We start from the raw sequence: 17,214 nt of genomic DNA, 5'->3' as shown, positions 1-17,214 counted from the left end.
TAGCTCCACCAAGGTCAAATCCTCCCACTGCTTGCTAAGAGCAGGACAGAGATCTTCTCCATGTCTGTCCAGGCCACTGGATTTTACATCAGCTCACAAAGTCTCTCCCAGCCCATCCTGCAGATGTGGTTTCATGTCTCTCCCATGCCAATCAAACAGAAACATTTCCAGCAAGAAAGGAGCAGTGAGGGCTACTCTGCACTGAGGGGCTGGGTGTTTGCCATGGAAGCAAGTCCCTGCTTCCCACTACAGGACATGTGTAAGGATGCAGCGATGAAAAGGAACACCATTTGGGCTGCTGGGTAACTCCCCTCAATACCCAGAGCAGTCCTGGGGAAGGGGAGGAAAGCTGGGCTCAGATCTGTATTAATCAGAACTGAAAAGAAACTTGGATCCATGTTTCCCACATCCACTCTGTGACTCTTGGCTTTGATTAATCTGGCCAGCTGTGCTCAGGGCTCTCTGTTCAGGGAAAAACTGCTGCCATTGAGGCCTGAACAGGGCTGCATCCTCTTCCTCTGCAGGGTGAGGGCAGCCCTGCCCTCCCTCCTGCCTTTGAGCAGCCCTCCTGTGCAGCAGGGCATCACCAGTGTCCAGAGTGCATCCAAGGAGCAGCTGCTGCTGCCATGTCCCACAGCAGATGGGGATGTCCAAGACTGGCAGCACCTGGGCCGTCAGCCTGCCCTCCCGGCTGAAGGGTGGGCAGTGGTGTGGGCAGTCACAGCCAGGGAGCCCTGGGGGAGTGTGGGCTCCTGGCGCATTTTCCAGCAGTGGGGAGCTGCTCTGCTGTGCTCCAGCCCATCTGGGGGGTCATTTCTGTCCTGTGGAATTGTGGCAGGATGATTTCCCCCCACACTCCCTCATGCTTTGACCTGGAACGTGGTCAAGAACTCAGGGGACAATGTTCTATTTGCAAATCTATCAGGGTGGATTGAAAGAGGTCCTATGTGTTGTTTTGGTGTTGAATTATGCTGAAACTCAGTCTGGCACACCAAGCCCAAATCAACATGCTGACAGTAAGGCAAAGCTTTGGCAGATAAGCTGCTAAACTGACCTGCAGGCATATGACTGACAGGCAGCCCCTCTACACTGTAAAAATCCAGTCCACTTTCCATACAGTAGGTTCTTCTGAGGTACCCCTTCTTGGACAGTGTGTTGAGATTCTCCCTTGAGTGGGGATGGCCCTCAAGGTTGCTCCTCAATGTTAAGAGAAAGAAACCTGTCCAGTCTCAGTGTTGGTATGGTGAATTACATCAATGTTTCTTTTTGCTACCTTTAATACAATTGCTTTAATTTAGTGCACTATGTTATACTATATAACTATTAGGAGTTTCAGCTTTTATTCTGTGTAGTTAGTAATTCTGATTAAGATCTTTTGTCTAATCATTTGTCATAATAAATAATTTGTTTATATATTTATTTATATATTTGTTATATAATTTATTTATATATTTGTTTTATATAAATATATATCTGATTTGCCATCTTTAAATCCATCTTTAAATTTTGCAGGACAAAGTTACATGAGTTATTGACAGTCTGAGGCTAAGATTGGATCCAGCCACCTTCAGGCTCCTCTCTTTAAAAAGCAAGGGAGTGCTCTCTGCACCTCATGACTCAGTGGCAGGGTTTCTCCAGTAAATTTTGTCTGGAGCTCCCACTCCCAGCCAGGACAGTGACAGGGAGCTGCTCATGTCCTGCTGAAGTCCTTGTGCCACGCTTCCCACAGGCTCCTGCAGCTCCTTGTGATCTCATGGGCAGCTGCACAGTGCACACAGGAAGGCAAGGACGTGGCAGTGAGTTCTGCTTAATTCCCCCTTAGTGCTCCTGGGTCCATTCATCCTGATAAACTCCTCCACAGCCACATCCAGGCAGTGCACAATGAACTGAACACAGCTCTGCAAACACCTTTTGAAAAAGCCTTTCTGCAGTAAAGGCACAACAGGCCATACATTAGCCAAGCCAACAGCCCTCCCAGGACTCACCAGACACTTTATTTACCTCCTGGTAATTCATCTCTCCCACCTCCAGGACAGGATCTGTGCCACCTTCTCACCCCTGTATGGAGCCAATATTTGGGTCAGGTTCATCACTTTTCCTGTCTCTGCTAAACTCAGGCATTTAAGTCAGGATCCTGCTCTGTAGCCAGGTCAAATACCTGGGAAAATGAACCACAGGCCCTGGGACTCTTGGAGGAAAGGACCTGGGGGCTACAGCTGGGCTGAAATGTGATTTTACTCCACCTGCCATGGCACTTTCCCCTGCCTGACAAACACTTCTGAATGCAAAGTAAAGAAGCACTGCAACAAGCAAACACAATTACCTGGTACAGATCTAAACAGAATTCTGTTGTCTGTCAAAGATGCTGGCAGGCAGGAAAGGAGGAAAGCATCAGATCAGGAATAAACTTCAATACCACAATAACCAGCACATTAAGCAGGATGTTAGAGCAGTGTACACTCACAGATGATGTGGAAGATTTGTTTAATGACCTTATCATGCCTTACTGAATATGCAGTGGCTGTGCATTCTCTGAATATATCAAGCCCAGATGTGAAACACACCATTGCTCCAGGACGCACCAGAGGGGGATGGAGCAGTCACTGGGGACAGGAGCTGTGGCCATTGGGACCCATCTGCCACCTCCACAAAGCCCAAGTGCAAGGGGTTTGGATCCTGCAGCTCAGCAATGCAGCTGCTCAAGCATCCTGCACCTGACACGTGCAGAGTTTTTGCACGGGTCTAAAATGATTAAAGCTAGCAGATCTTGGGGTGGGAGGGGAACAGCCACTGCAGGAGATAAGCTCACATTTACACCCACACATTCTGCTTCCCACTCTTTCCCTGCCTGTGCTTTTATGGGCTGCTGGCACCTCCTCCTCCATACCAACCCTTTTTGTTGCCAAAAAAAGCCCCCATAGCCATGACACGGCAAAGACAGCAGATCCCCCACACTGGGGTGTATTTATGGATCACAGAAGTACAGCACTCCTGTTCATGCTAAAGACTGATTCCTGCCAGCTGCAGAAGGCCTGGTTACCTTGTGGTGGTGTTCGCAGGGGTCTGAGGATGAGACAAGAGATGAGAATGTTGACTCCATGTTTTAGAAGGCTTGCTTTATTATTTTATTATATATATTATATTAAAACTATACTGAAAGAATAGAAGAAAGGATTTCATCAGAAGGCTAGCTAAGAATAGAAAAAGAATGATAACAAAGGCTTGTGACTGACCAAGACAGTCTGGACAGCTGGGCTGTGATTGGCCATTGATTACAAACAACCACATGAGACCAATCACAGATGCACCTGCTGCATTCCACAGCAGCAGATAACCCAGCAGCAGATAATCATTGTTGACATTTTGTTCCTGAGGCCTCCCAGCTTCTCAGGAGGAAAACTCCTAAGGAAAGGATTTTTCATAAACCATGTCTGTGACATTACCTGAGGGACAAGGAGCTCAGCACCTTTTTCTGAGACATCAAATTGATGGTGGCAGAGCATGCACCTCCTCTGCAGCAGGGCAAGTACACTCCTGGATGGGATCAGTGCTGAGTCCCAAACCCAGCAACTGGCAAGGGAAGAGAAAGATCCACTCCTGCAAGTTTAACAGCAGCACCACAGCCTGCTCATCCCTTAACCATTTCTGGGCTGCATCCAGGGATGCAGGCTGTGCTGGGCTCATGCAGGCAGGTGGGGGAAACCCTCCGTGCTCCTGCCAGAGAAGCTGTGCCACAACAGCTTCTTAGCCACAAGTGTGTAGCAACAAGCTGTTGTGCCCAGTTTGAGTTATAACAGAGATAGAGAGTGTCTGCCCTCCTTGTGTGGTGGGAAACAAATAAATGAGGGTGCAAACAACACAGGTGGGAAATGCAATGGAGGGCTAGGCATTCAGCATTAAAAATAAATCACACCAGGGCTCTGCAAGGTACAACAGCCCTCAAAAAACCTGTGTTCCACTCAGAATTTCTCACCATGATTATAGTTTCCCTTTGATTTCAGCAGCACTTGCACACTTCCCTGAGCCTCACTGGGCTTGGGCTGTACAGGGGAGACACATTTGATACCTAAGGGTGTGGGAGGGGGAAGGAGCTGCTGGGCCATATAGGGCAGCACCTCTGGGGCATCCAAAACATCCTCCCTCTCTCTCTCCTTGGCACTCTGAGCATTCACAGCAGCCACCCAGGTGACAGCCTCTACAGTCTCTCTCTCACCAGAGCAATGGACTCAGCAGTGTCATAGAAATTCTTGGAAACCCTGCTGCTTGGGGCTGCAATGGGTGCAGTTTCAAATTTGCAAAATAAAGAGCAGACTGTGGAAGCAATGAATGAAAGCACCAAGCTGGGATGCTCTCAGACCATTATTTGGGGAAGATGCTCAGTGGGTGCCTTGACAGAGCATCCCATCGAGTCTGGGGGACCCCACCAGGGCCTCAAGCTGGCTGTGAGGTGCTCGAGAGTCTCCAGCTAAGGGCTGCAGCACTAGCCTGAGCTCAGGGTAGGGAGAAGAAGAGCACACACAACTGGGCACTGACACAGTACAGAGAGGTTGGCTTGTGCTAGCAAAGCCCAGATCTGGACACACCTTGCCTGAGACCCACACCTGCAGCTCTGGGGCTGTGCCAGGCAGCAGCACCTGTGTTTGGGTGGCTCTACTCACACCTGAGAGACTGAAAAAGGATTTGGTGTACATCAGGGAATGCCAGCAGCGCGGATGCTGAAACACCCTCGAGGTTCTGGGCCTGAATGTTTGATCACGAGTGTTTTGTGAGGCCCAGGCAGCGCCTGAAGGAGATCTAAACATTTTATTTATCCAAGCCTATCACTTTTCCACAACAAAGTCTGTGGGGTGTTTGCCTTTTGTCCCTCATGCCTGTGCATGACCAGCAGCCCAGTCCAAGCAGGCTCTGTCAGGTGTGGCTGGGACCCTGCTCAGGGCCCTGAGTTCCTGCAGGGAGCCCAGCCCTGTGCTCAGTTCAGAAAGCCTGAACTGAGCCTTTCTCCCCTGCCCTGGGAGGGTGCAAGGACAAGCTGTGCAGCACAGCAAACCCTCAGCATCAGCACCATCAGCGACACCAGCCGCAGGCTGGAGAACCAGCAGCTTTCTCAGTGCTTGCCTGGGGAGCAGAGCCCCAAGAGCAGCAGCCCCAAGCTCCAGGAGAGCCAAACCCACCCCACACCTTCCCCAGAGAAGTGTCCCCAACAGAAGGCATGGGCCAGCAGGGACCAAAAGGGGACTATCCCCCCCTCCTGTTGAAACCATGACACTGTGCAGTGAAATGAGTAAACAACGCCAGCAGCCTCTGGCACAGGCACACAGCAAAGAGGAGAAGGGATTTGCAAACATTTCCGGAGGGGATGGCGGGGGAAGCAGCGCCTTCTGTTTCCTGGGCAGCTTCTGCATTTTGCACGGAGCAAATCTGGAGATAAAACACAGCAGCAGCAGCCTCAGGGGCAGAGACAGAGCCCAAGGAATTCCCCATCCACCATCACAGCCCTCCATGCAGCCCTTGCACTGCCACCCCCCTGCAGGCCACTGCCCTGGCAGACAAAAATCAACAATCAGAGGCTTTGGGCACCGGCAGGGCAGAAGCTGCAAAGGTCACAGCGGTGCACTGGAATTATTTTTGGGGTGGTGTGAAAAATGCGCGTTTTATGATTGGCTTTTCACAAATATTAAAATGAATATTATATATGTTGTGTTAGAAACTAATGCTGTATTAATTCTATTAAGTAGTGTGTTAAGTGTGGTTTTAGGTTATAAAAAATGTTAAAATAGAAACTATGCTGTGTGGGATATTTTTTTTTTTAAGAAAGGACTTGCAGCGAGACAGCAGCCACAGGACACCTGAATCTTTCAGAGAAAGAGAATTTATTGCCCTCTTATCAGAAGAATTGAACTTCTTCCCTCCTTGAAGGCGCTGTTAGGATTCGGAGGAAGAAATTGAGGATGACCAGACAGAATCCTGTATTTGAATGGAATTTATGCATCATGTATCAAGTGTATGAATATGCAGCAGACTATTGTTTTTAAGGGTTAATCCTCTGTTAACGTGTGTCCTTTTTCAGGCTTGTGCTGCCCAGAAAAAGGTACCTGGACTGTCTGTAACTCTTTGTCTCTATTGTCTCATACTGTCTTAACTCAATTTGTCCAAATTATTATTACTCTAATTGTATTACTATTTTTATAACCATTTTATTACTAATAAACTTTTTAAATTTTAAAAACAAGTGATTGGCGTTTTTCACAGGTGGGTTTTTTTTGTCTTTTGTCTCTCCCAGGCCTATGCAAAGTGCCCCCAGCAGAAGTGGGGAGGGAACCCTCTGTGCAGGAGGTGCCTGGGCATTGTGAGACCCTGCCTTAGCCTGAGCTCCATCCATAAAAGGGGAAATGTTAAATTAACATTAGCAGGAACACAAATCAAAGGCTCGGGTGTCTCCTTTTGATCAAATCTGACACAAGGCAAAAAAAACTTAACTAAAGCCTAGAAGAGCACTAATTATCAAATGGAAAATGAACAGGTAATTTGTCTCTAATGTAGGCTGATAATTTCTAGGGGAGGAATTAATTAAATGGGGGAATTAAATGAGCAAGAATTTGCAGAGTGACCACTTCTGACGGGATTCAGTTAATGAGTAATCTGATAATCATGTCAGGCTTCATTTTCTTCTCCTCTGGACACAAGGGGAGAGACAGAGAGCAGGAAATTACTGCAGTGCTCCCTCTCCCAGGCTGCAGAGATGCTTGCACCTTGCTGAGCCTCACCCTTTTGTCCTGGCAAAACCTGAGCAACCAGAAAGCAAAAGCCAAAAGACAAAAGCAGACCACTAGGCAAACACTGTTAGAGAAAATTTAAACAAAAATTAGTAGGTGAGAGAGAAGGAAGTTTGCTTTATAGGAATGGCCCTCAGGACCTCGATGTGCCCTCGGGCCCAAACCTGGTGCCAAAGCAGCAGCAGCAGAGGGAACTGGAGTCAAAGTCCAATGCCAGCGCCCTCCACAAAGGAGGAGGGGTCAAAGATGAGTGTCCCACCCTTGGGAATGAGGAAACAAACTCATTTTGCTTTGGATTTCAGCCTTGCCCAAGCTGTTCCTCTGTCCTGAGCAATGGATGGGGGTGAGCTCCTCCAGAGCTGCCAGGATGCCCCAGGCTGGGTGCAGCACATCCTCACTGCTGGCTAATTAGCCAGAGCAGTGTCAGACTTTTAATGACAGCTCCGTGCCAGCTGCAGGAAGAGAAATGATCTCCAGCCTTGCAGAACGACAGAGCCTCATGGGCAGACACCACCTGATCTCTCACAAAGCCTGCCAGCACAAAAATAACTTCTCAGAAACACTCGAGCACATCTGAACGGGCAGAAGGAGCCAGTATCAGATCAGCACTTTGTATCACAGGGCTGCAGCTCTTGTGATCCAGCCTCCAGAGCCCTAAATTTGGATTTGCTGCATTCTTCAGAGCAGAGTCTGAGCTCACCTACTTTCAGTTCTGCCAACTCATTGCAGCATTATGTGCCAGATTCTCTAACCAGCCTCCTGGATGGAAAAACACAAGCATTTGCACTTCAGGGCAGTGGCTGATTTGTGGCACCCATAATGGGTGAGGCTCTGCAAGTGAAATAATACCTTGAGATCCGGGTGGAACTGAGCAGGGAAGTTACATTATCCACGTCAGACACAGGCTGTGTTTTTCCACATGTGAACTGAGGTCAAAGGAGGCAAACTGAAAGCAAATGGAATTCACTGCTGCTGATCTGTAAAACGATTCTCCAAGTATTAGGATTTTCCCTGATACTGCACGTACTTGCTGCAGTAACACAAACTGATAGCTCCGAGACATCTTGCAGTTTATGCCTAAATGACAACAATAACAATAATAATAAAGCTAAACATGAGACCTGTCAGTGCCTGCTAGCCAGTTCACATTACAGAACAAAATAGTCTCTCCTGGAACATGCTGGGTCTTATGCAGATTCAACTTCTCTGGGTGACGCAAATGCTGTAAAAACAACTCTGAGTCATAGAATAAAATCACATAATTCCCCAAAGCCAAATAAGGACAGAATTCAGCCCACACAGCTCTGACTTCCCATTTTCCTGGTAGTAGCAATTTTGTTTATCTTCAGTTGTAAACGATACTGGCTCCTTGCTCTCACAGAAAATCCTGCATTTCTTTCTCTAAAGCCACAGCTGGTGTAAATACTGATATTGTAAAAATTAAAGTAACATCCCAGCATGTGCAAGGCCCAGTGTAAAAGGCCTGTTATGTGCTCTCTGGGACTGGCTTTGCTAATTGGTTTGAAGTCTTTATGAGGAACCTGGAAGGCATTTTCCCAGGCTGCCTGTAGTTTTATTTTGATATATTTTTCACCCAGAGTTCATTTACAGCCCATTAGAGCCAGGCTTGGGTATTTTATGAATGTAATACAGCAGCACACAAAGAGCACTTAATGCCTTAAGTCTTTAGAAGGGTTTTTAATTTTGTAACACAACTGAATTGTTTCACCACCGGATTTCTCATGCTCCGAAGTGGGTAAGGCCTTGTGCAAACAGCTTTGCAGCATGTAAATAAAGCTTTCAGTCTTGGTCTGTGTGTGGTATAAAGCACCATCACTCTGCTCTTGTCATTTTGCATCAGCAGCTGCTGAGTTTTCCCCTTTGAAACCTTAGGGACGTTTTATTAATAGTGTGGGAGGATTCCTATGCAATAAACAGGATGTGATGTATTAGCAGCACATGCAAGCATATTGCTTTATTTATTCTCCTTCTCCCTGGCTAAACAGCACCTGAGCTGAGCTGTGCTGGAAATGCAGGGTGCAATGTTCACCTGGCAATGCACCACAGCTTGCTCTGGCTGCCCACAGCAGGGAGAAGCTCTTGTGCCCTTTCTGGCTGCTGACTGCTCCTTCAGGGCCCCGTTTGGAAGGCAGTGGCACAGCCCTGGCTCTGCATTCTGCAAAGCAAAAGCCTTTTGAGCAGGTGGGAATGCAGCAGTGTGTGCACAGAGCTGCCGCCCCATGACTGACACTGGTGATACACTGATCCCTGGTGAGATATGCACACACTCCTGGGCACTGGAACCATTAACACAGCAAAGCCAGGGCATGCTCAGAGTGTGGGGCTCCTAAATCAGAGGGAACAAACTGTGCTGTGACCTGCCAGAGCCTCCATGCTGCAGCTGCAGCCAGCCAAGCCATGCTGGCACACGTCAGCTTTCTGCTCAGTGATCCCTCCTTCTCTCCCCTGCTCCCAAGTGTCTTCCAAGTTACCACTAGTAACTGAATATATTTACTGAATATAACCAAGGTCTCCAAGAACCTCATGCACATTTGACATTCTTGTGCTGAACAGTAACATTTATGTAATTGAGGCATGTTTTTCCACTGCTGTGTTTCAAACACAGTGAATTCAGTCAGGTTTTAATGCTGTTTTTTTCCCTGAAAGGTCTACCAGGTCTTTAACAGAAGCTTTATCACCAGCATGTCACTTGAGGAAAAGCAAAAGTAGTGATTTATTCAGCCCCTATAAAACTCCTGTGTCATTAAATCTGATGTAGCTCAAATGTTTGAGAAGCGTTAAGAGGAAAATATGTCTCTATTAAGGCTCCAAGACTCTTGTCTTCCTGATTAAGTAAAAATAATTTAATACTTCTGAGACCTCCCACGCCATATCCTTCTGAGAGGAAAGGCAGGAAACAGTTCCCTATTTGGGGAGAAATAGAAATACTTCAGAGTTCCTTTATCTATCATAAGCTAGCTAAGAAGAAATTATTGGGGTTTTTTTACTTTCTTGCTAGCTTTAATCCACTGATAAGCCTGGAAAAACTCAGTGCTCTACCTGGGGCTGACATGAAAGGCCAAGTGAGAGTTGCAGATAATGATCCCTGAATGAGAGAAGTGGCATCATTGGTACCCAGCCATCCAGGCACAGTGTCTGGTGCTGTGTGTGAGACAGGGGGACACAGCAGTGGCTCCACTTGGACAAATGACACATGGAATTCAGCACTGGCTATTGTAACCTCACAAAGCAGCTTACAGAAATTTCCTCCAAACACTGTTATTCATCTGCCTGACTTGTGCTGTCACAAATACACTACAGAGGAGTTGTTGTAAGGGATGGCCTTTCTTTCCCATCAAAGGGAAAGATATTTACTGATATTTAATGAGATTTAATCAAATGGCCTGCACAGCAAATTGGCTTTTGGCCCAAACATTTGATTCTATACCTGTGAATAGACACCATGGTCCAGTGTGAGGTTTACAGTCCAGGAAGGTCACTGGAGGACTCTGCCCCTGTTAAGCTGGGCACAGACATGTCCTATTTTAGCCTTGCTGGAATGCAAACACTGCAAGGCATTTCCAGGCTGCTGATGGATTTTACTTCCTTTTGTCTTTTATCTCCCAGAAGAAGCTGCAGCTCCATCTCTCAGCTGTGACAGGTGAGGGGTGATGAGGGTTCATGGATGGCCTGGGTGGAGCTGTGAGCCCTGACACCAGCACTGCTGTGGCTCTGCAGAGGTTCCTGTGGTCACCCATCACACCATGGCCTGTGCAGGTTCACAGCTGGCTCCATGAATATTTTAAACAACTGGGGTTTTGCCAAGTCAGAACACACTCACAAACCTAAAAGATCATCTCAGGACAAAGCCAGCCCAGGAAAAAGCCTGTTTCTAATTTGGCACAGCAGCTTGGAGCAAGAGGGTTCAGATCCCAGGGCTGCCACAGCTGGAGTCTGTTTATGGGGGAGGTTTAAAACACAGCCTCAGCTAATCCCTGAATTTCCTACAGCAAAGTGTAAAGCACTGCTTGGTTATTCCCCAGACAGGGATTTCTGCTCAGGTCTGTGACATCTGGTTACAGTTTGTCAGCCACACTCTCAGAGCTCACAGGTGAGACCAGGAGAGAAGAAGACCTAAGAGACCACTGTGAAATGCCCTCTCTAAACTCTCATTAGCATCACTCTGAATTACACAGCTAAACCTCCCTGCTCCCATGGCTAATCCTATGGATTTGCAAGGCAATTCAGATAAGATGCTACTTCCCTAGATGCTGTACAAACATGGAGCATCACAGATGTCCTGGGACTGGGTTCCTGCTTTCCTATGAGTTTCCCCAGGTTTCCTGTTGCCCCCCAAGTCCTGGCATGCACACTGTTACCCTCCAGAGGGATGATCCCAGAGAGGTTTGCTCAGATAGGTGCATTTCCTGCTCCTGGAAGTGTTCAAGGCCAGGCTGGATGGGGCTCTGAGCAATTTGGTCTGGTGAAAAATTCCCAGCCCATGGCAGCAAGGTTGGAACTGAGTGATCTTTAGGGTCCCACCCAACCCCAACCCTTTTATGTTCCCATTTGGGCAAAGGAGGTAAATAAAGGAAAGGAGACAAAATGGGATGAGGTAGAAAAAGATGGTCCAAGAAGGAGTTTGTGCAGGAGTTCTGTGGTGTTAAAACCAAAGCACCTGGCAACAAGGTGAGAGACAATGGAAGAGATGGAAGAAGTTTGGAGCCTGGGACCTGGGCAGTTCTCTGCCTTACACCCCTGTGTGCTCTGGGGCCTCAGATTTCCCCTGAAATTGCTTCAGTCCATCAGAACATGAACAGCTGTAACACACTGACACATGACTGCACACCAAAACAGGAAAGCTGCAAGGGAAGAGTGAAAAGTTGTATTTGAACATGCAAAATCCTCGTCCAGCTCCAACTGAATTATCCTCAGTTAAAAAGGAAGGGCTCTTGCACTGTTTAAGAGCCCAGCTCCAGAACTAATAGAACATCCAGTTTCCAATCCCCAAGCTGTGAGTTTTGAACAGACTGAGCAGTCTGAGCAGACAGGTCTGTCTCTGCTCCCCTGGGTAACCATCTGCTCTGTGTGACTGCAGAGTGTGAGGGGCTCCAGCCCTTGAAGAGCAGCATCTTTAATCAAAAGCTCAGCTCTCAGCTAGATGAAGAGGCACTGGGCTAAATTAAAGATTAATGTTAGAAATTGAAGCATAAATTAAGCTCACTATTGGCTATATGGTGTTGAATTTGAAATTGAATTAATTTCTCATCACACAAAAGGGTCTTGAGCACTATCCCTGGGATTTTTAGGGTCTCCCACTAAAGGACAGTAGTTTTATGTTATTTAAGCCAGCCTGGCTCCTCTCTAGCCTGGTTTACTTGCACTCCACAGTACAAATTTGCATCCTGCACCAGCTGGGCCCTGGAAACTTGAGCAGACAGGAGAAGGAATGTTCTGACACTGCTGCCCTCCATTCCTGCCCATCAGCAACCACCCAGCCAAGCCTGACACCTTTCTCTGCTGTACTGAAATCACCATTTCCTCACTCCCTAGCTGCTTCTTTTCCAGTTTGATCTGCAAGAACCTGAACATGTTTCTTTCCTGCCTGCTCCTTTAGTAACACTGTCATGTTATCCTGCAGGTGAGCTTCCCAGCGTGCCTGAAAATGTGCTCTGAAAGTCACTGGTGACACAATGTACAAGAACAACAGAAATCAAACCCACCAACACACTCATTTGAGCTGCTGCTTGCTCACTCTGCCATGCCCAGCACTATCCCAGGCCAGAACTCCAAGGACCCCTGAGTGATTCCAGCAGAACCAGAGTGGGAATTTCTGCTGGGAGAGAAGGAGAAGTACAGCCCACTCCAGGCTAAATCTGAGGGCAGCACCACAGCTTAAATCAGGCTGGGTCAGAGGTGTCACTTCAGAGAAACAAGGTTTTCCTCACCTCTGAGTGCAAGGAAACACAAATTTGAACTTCAAGGGGGATAATGGGAATAAAAGGCAACACCAGCCACTCCCAAGTTAAATGGCTAAATAACTCCCACTATGAGAAGGAAACAGATAATTTCTGTATGGAGAGGATCAGTTTAGTGATTTTAAAAAGAAAAATGTGGTGTGTACCTTGTGAGCAGGGGGCCTGTGAAATGCTCTGCATGGAAAACCAAGGAAGGACTCACTTCCACCACTTCAGCCTCAGTATTTTTCTCACTTCATCTCCTGCCAGCACGAACTGATCCAGGACATTTTCCCTGCCCACAAAGCTGATCAAGCACATCCTCCTGCCAGCCTGCAAGCGTCAGCAGCAGCCAGCTTGCACCAGTGCCAGCACACACAGCTGCCATCCTCCTCCTCCTCCCCCTGAGCGTCTCTGCCGCTTCCAGCCAGCCCCCACGGCGCACAGACCAGGACACAGACTGGGATCTGTCCCGTGACTAAAAGCAGGAACATCCAAAGCTTTGATCTCATTCCCACTCTCTGCTTTTGACGTTGGAGGGCAAAGCCTACGCTGCAATTTCCTCAGCAAGGCTGAGCTGCCTCCCCCTGGGTGTCAGACCCACTGCAGAGCTCTCTGAGGGCAGCCAGAGCCAACCCCATGACTGAGCACCTGCTGCCATCAAGGCTTGAGAATGTCCCCTCCTTCAGAGGAGCTCTTGGCACAGCAGAGGATGTCCCCTCCTTCAGAGGGGCCCTTGGCACAAAGGGAATGTCCCCTCCTTCAGAGAGGCCCCTTGGCACAGCAGAGGAGGGATCACCCTCAGCTGCCCACCAGGAGCTCCCCATCAGCAGTGCTGAGAGCTGATGAAATTTCTTCCCACTCAGCATGAGCAGGAAACTTTGCTTTCAAGAAAATGGCAAAAGCAAGGGTGAATCCAGGACTCAGGGCTTGCCCCAACCCAGAACTTGGCACTTGGCCTTGTTGAAGCTCATGAGGTTCCCATGGTCCCACTTGTCACCTTGTCACCTGCACCCTTGGGAGGCACAGCAGAAACAGCACCCCAGGAACCTCAGTAATTCCCCTCTGTGATTCATGGCACACCCTGCAATGGTCTGGAATTCCAGTTTCCAGCAAGGAAAAGATGTTCCTGCCCTCTAAGGCAAAGCTCTGAAAGGGCCAAAACCCAAGTGGAGCAAGATTTTACAATGACATTTCACTCCCAGCCTTCATGACTTAACCCAGGGCTGCTTTAGCACATGGACTGGGGAAAAAAATCAGGGGAGGGTTTTTGGCTGGAGCTGCCATGGGTAAAGACAGATAATGTGAAAGAAACAGAGCAGGTAAAGGAAGGCAGAAGAGAAAGGAGGACACAAAGAGCACTAAGCTGAGAAGGCGCCACTCTGAAAACCAAAGTGGAATTTACTGAAAAGGAAGGGGACAGAAATCAAGAATTCTGAAATTTTTATTTACTACCTAAATACAATTTCCTGCCTTGATAACGAACCTCCTCCTGAAAAGCAGAGTCATCCAGCATGGTTTCCAAAAAGTGCTTGGTTTGAATGGATGCTGCAGGCTGCAGACACAAGGAAACATGGAATGGTGTTTTTCCTCCTCCTGGTTACTTTGACATCCAGGACAGGAGATATGGGAAAAGGGCAACCTTTTAATAGAACAGGGTGGGGCAAAAAGGTCTCCTGATCTCTGTAGCTGCTCCCACAGAGATGTGAAGGCTGATGCCAGACCCCCAAGGGTCCCTTTAAGAGGTGTCTTCCTGCAGTTGTTGGGTATTGAAGGGCAGCACTGCAATTTTATTCACTGGGCTTTGCAATTCTGCCACAAGCCAGCTGAGGCCTTGACCTCCTGTACACAAAGATTCTGTGATCTTTCGTTTTTGGGGGGAAAAGCCAGCCCCATTGGTAGCCAAAGCCCAGTGCCCACAGGTGACACTAGCAGGGATCTTTACTGTGCCCAGTGCCCACAGGTGACATTAGCAGGGTTCTTTATTGCATGAAAAGATGTGAGGGGCTGTTCACTTAACTCTGAAGTTGTTATTTAGTGTGCAAAGAGCATCACCTAGTAACACTGAGGGAAGGGGAAACCTTTTGTTGTATGAAAACCAACAAAAACTCTGAATTTGACACTGGTGTCTTTGGCAGGCCACTGAACATCTCTCCTGGCCCAGTCTCCCTAAGGAAAATCCCTTTTTTTGCCTGACCTTGGTGCCCTCCTCATCCCTTTTTTACCTGACCTTGGTGCTCTTCTCTTCCTTTTTTGCCTGACCTTGGTGCTCTTCTCCTCCCGTGCTGGGCTGTGGGCAGGTGTCAGCAGAGTTGTGCTGCTGAGGTTTCTTCCCACTCAGCACCTGCAGGGAACTCCTTTCAAGAAAACAGTAGTGAAGGCATAGCAAGAGGCAGGATGCTTTGGAAATACTGCATCAAATGTCTCTTCTGAGCCTGGAAAAGTGCTTTGCAAGAGCATTAATAGAGATGCTGTAACACTGGTGTTGGCCTCAGCAGAATCAGCCTTGCACAGTGCACAGGAGGAGACAAATTAACCCAGAGCTTAAAGGACCACTTTTGCTTTTGAAAATCCAATAGACAGTTTCTCTACATTTCTGACACCAGGATGGGGCTATAAATCAGATATATTTTGCAATCCACATACTGAACACATAGACTGCTGAGGCTGTACATTTGTAAATTGGTGCTAACCTTGTAAAATGAAAATACAGAACAGTACAGTGAATAGCAAAGCAAAACAGGAACCCTGCTGCTCACTGGAGCTAAAATAAGGTTTTTCTTGCCAGATGTCACCCACACAACAGCCCTGAATGTGGCATTTACATACTTTTTGAACAGAGAGACATAATTCTCTATCCCAGGATTTTTCTTGGGGAAGGTAGTGAGAAAGCTCAGAGAGAGAAGAAAACAATTCTTATCTCTACTTGTTGTTTGGCACATGTGGAATGTGTTATAGAGATTGTTTACCAAAAGGGATTTGTTAATTAGATTCTGCTGAAAGTTGTTTGGACTGATTGACCAATTGGGTCAAAGCTGTGTCATGACTGTCTGTAAGGGGTCACAGGTTTTTCTTTAGTATAGTATAGAATTACTATAATGTAATATAGTACAGCCTAATATTGCATTTGTTCAACCTTCTGAATCATGGAGTCAAGACTCTTGATTCCCCACACTGGGGTCACCCTGCATCAATACCTGAACCCACAGCACCCAAGGCTGAACTGGTGACAGGCACAGCAGATGCTGAGTCACACTGTGACAAAGAAAATGGTGTCACACACTGACATGAAGGGACCACAGAACTGGACAGCAGCTGTTCAACAAAACTGTTCTGTGGCTGTTAGAAAGTGCTGATACTTGGAAAAACATTTATAAGGTGGGGGCATTGTGAAAACTGGTTCAGAATTGTCAAAATGTTACCCTTCTTTAAAAGGGTGTGTTTTGAGAATTGGATTTAGAAACTAAAACCATTTTACTGCAATTTTTAATAAAGGAAGCAGTAGAACAAAGCCCAAAGCTATCAAAAAACCCAGACTTAATGTTACATCAAAAAGATGCTATTTTGATCTGTATTGGCAAGGAGAAAAATTTTTAATTTTAAAGTTGAAAGATTCCATGGAAAAGGAAAAACATTTCATCCAGGTCTAATTTTAATAACACAGCATGCTCTAGTAAACAAAATTAAATATAAAATGTAAATAAAAACCAGCAGCCTCTTCCTCATTTTGGAGGTTTATCAGCCATTGCATTCTTGTAATTTTTATGCTACTAGTAAAATAATAGTAAAAAACCCTAAGCAGATGTATCTTCTCCTGAAGTGATGAGAATTCAAATACCAAGTAGTTCATAAAGCAGTTTTTGAGGACTACATGCAAATTTGACAGCCATATCCATTTACAGTTCCGTCAGCTACTGCTCTGGGCTGAAATAATTCAGTGACCCAGCAGAGCAGTGTTTAAATAACCTACAGTAACAAATCTGCTGAGAAAAGCCTTGCACAGCCATATTCCTGCAGCTATTACTGATCAGATGCTGCCTGAGCAGCCCTGCAAACTGTTCCTCTAGAAGCAGGGCTGTGGGAGCAGGAACATCCAGGGAAACAACAGCATGGGAAATTTCTGACTTTGGGAAGGCAGGTGGATCTCTGAAATTACCCAAACCAAGCAGAGGTTGCAGATGGTGGGCAGAGTTTGGGAGGAAAAGGAAGGGTTACCTGGTGCAGAAGGATGAGGGCAGGTGTTTGGGACTCAGAGGAAAGTGTGAGTTCCTGGGCTTAGTAGAAAGAGTCAGGGAGGACAGAAGGAAAACAAAATGGTTTCAAGCCAGGGGGACAAATGGCACAAACACACAGCAGTAAATGAGTGGGGGTCCCGAGCTCCATGGCTGGCAATTTAACACCCTACCTACACCCTGATGGATATAAAACCCAGCACAGCACAATCATAGAGAATCTGGTGACTGCAAATAGAAAACCACTCCAAC

Source organism: Melospiza georgiana, chromosome 2, assembly GCF_028018845.1.
Source record: "Melospiza georgiana isolate bMelGeo1 chromosome 2, bMelGeo1.pri, whole genome shotgun sequence".
In the NCBI taxonomy this organism is placed as follows: domain Eukaryota; kingdom Metazoa; phylum Chordata; class Aves; order Passeriformes; family Passerellidae; genus Melospiza; species Melospiza georgiana.
This window is presented reverse-complemented; position numbering follows the sequence as displayed.